Source organism: Penaeus vannamei, chromosome 36 (assembly GCF_042767895.1).
Source record: "Penaeus vannamei isolate JL-2024 chromosome 36, ASM4276789v1, whole genome shotgun sequence".
Taxonomy (NCBI): domain Eukaryota; kingdom Metazoa; phylum Arthropoda; class Malacostraca; order Decapoda; family Penaeidae; genus Penaeus; species Penaeus vannamei.
This window is the reverse complement of record NC_091584.1, coordinates 25359660-25362159: the sequence shown is the minus strand read 5'-3', so window position 1 is coordinate 25362159 and position 2500 is coordinate 25359660. Positions and strand designations below refer to the sequence as shown.

The 2500-nt window shown below is 25.0% G+C and overlaps 2 protein-coding genes across 2 annotated transcripts in view; one reads left to right on the top strand and one right to left on the bottom strand.

The window, feature by feature from the left end:
* The window catches only part of LOC113825863 (uncharacterized), a 16305-nt gene extending 16068 nt beyond the window's left edge, over positions 1-237 (top strand). Inside the window, exon 4 of the mRNA XM_070114487.1 lies at positions 1-237. This exon is cut by the window's left edge and continues 513 nt beyond it. The gene's annotated coding sequence lies outside the window, so the exon portion shown is untranslated.
* A 1751-nt stretch (positions 238-1988) lies between these two features.
* The window catches only part of LOC113824806 (serine proteinase stubble), a gene marked incomplete at its 5' end in the record, with an annotated part of 21726 nt that continues 21214 nt past the window's right edge, over positions 1989-2500 (bottom strand). The window contains 1 exon segment of the mRNA XM_070114824.1: positions 1989-2500. This exon segment is cut by the window's right edge and continues 350 nt beyond it.

Sequence of the window (2500 nt, the reverse complement as noted above, 5' to 3'; positions counted from 1 at the left end):
CTTTGTCATACTCTATGTGTAATTTGCATGTACAATATATCCGTGCCATATATATATCATAAAACTGTTATACATTAGGCCTTTATATATATTGTTTAATAGAATAGGCCTACTCTATATTCTACGAATGTATATTTGTTGCTTGATATAACCAGCAGGTATTACGTACAATATAACCACTTAAGTAAGTATAATGCTGTAAGTCTAAGGGTTAAGGGGTATCCTGTTTCTCACTATCTATCTATATCTATCTATCTATCTATCTATATACATATATATATATATATATATATATATATATATGTATGTATATACATACATACATACATATATATATATATATATATATATATATATATATGTGTGTGTGTGTGTGTGTGTGTGTGTGTATGTATATACATACATATATATATATATATATATATATATATATATATATATATATATATATATATAAAATACATATATATATATATATATATATATATATATACATGTTTGTATATATATATATATATACATATATATATATTGTATATATATACATATATATATATATATATTGTAAATATATATACATATATATAATATATATATATATATACAAATATATATATATATATATATATATATATATATGTATATATACATATATATAAACACATACACACATTCACATACATATATAATGATACGCATTTTCAAATATAGTGATACGCATTCGTTAAAATAAGCGTTCAGAACAGGTTGCCGACCCCTGGAGAAGATCGTACAAATATTCATAGCCTGAAATAATTATTGCGTAACTTCATGTACAAAAGTGCACATTAACTTGTCTGTTAGTTCATCATGAACAAATGTAGTCGTTCACTTTCACTGTAATATTTGGTAGATTGATAACTGTGATATTCATAGGTTTTATTTTATTGGGTGAAAATTGGTACCTGTGAGTTAAAGATTGTTTTTACTTATCTCAATTTATGTTTTTATTATCATCATTATTATGATTGTTATTATTATTGTCTTTTATTCACGTACATTCGATGGCTTGCGAGTCTGAAAGCTAAATTATCGTACTTCGGCAACCAGTGATCAAAAATGCGTCCGATTTCGTGAAACGTATTCGCGTCTCTACTCGTCATTTAGCCATTTATATGAGAACAGCAATTGTCTCCTATACGTTTCACGAATTCGGACATTAATACCGACATTAATTTACGATATTTATTCGGACATTAATTGCCATAGCACGATAAAGATAAATGTATATGAGAATAACGATTGTCTATTATACATTTGACGAATTCGGACGTGTTGTTTACTACTAAGTTCCAATAGCACGATAATCGGTCTTTATGACTAAAATACCTGCCACTAAATTTTTACAAAAAAATCTTACCGTGTGATTTTTGGTGATACTAATTTAATTGCCGTAGTTTTTACCTTTCATTTATTTTCCTGTTACTCTGCTGTAGTAAAAAAATATTGTTTATGTATAATTTTACAAATTTCTCAATTCTTGTTGCCACAGCGAGTAAAAGTCACCAAATATCTGAATATGCAGTATGAATTTTCTTTTTTATTACTCTTATCAGTTATGATGAGAACTGAAATTATTTGCATTATCAACCTGATTTTTCATCTTTTTAATCATTTAATTTTCGTTTTTATTTTCATTTTTTATTATAATTTTCTGCCATCACTAATTGTTTTTTTATTCCCATTGTAGTATTTATTTATCTATTGGTATCATTATGCATGAACCAAATATATTTTACACAATGATTTTCAGATTAATATTACAATCTTTATCAATACAATAACCATGGTAATCATTATTAAAAAAAATATATATAGAATAACCAAATCATCTTCTAACCATAATGTCACTTATGTAAATATCCAATATAATAAAAAAAGATTGTTAACTAAAAAACACTTTCCATTATTCAGTATCCTAATTTCAAGGGGATAAGAAAACACCAAAATTATCTTTACATATAATAAGATATATGAATGATTATACAAAATTAACAAAAAGGGATGACTTAAGGTACAAAAACATAACAGGAAGTAGCTGATATCCTGAACAAATGAACAATCAGTGATACGATATAATGCCCCAGAGATAATACTTTCCAAGGTAAGTTCCTGTTATTAAATGGCGCTGAACAATAATTAAGTGGAAAAAAATGTGTATTTTGTTTCGTGTTTGTCTTTATTAAATTTCTTGGGTGACAGATTTTATAGGATACTATATGTACATATACATACAGTATTTATTTATATAAGTATATATATATTTATAAATCCATATATATACGTATATAATTATTTATATATCTATACATATGTGTATAAGGTTTAAAATTATTTTTGCGCATTCAGGAATATTATATATTGTCAAATTTTCATATATACCTTATATATCTCATATCAATAGTGTCATGCAAAGATCTATATGTAAAAGTCAACCCTCATCATAATAACAGATAATAAT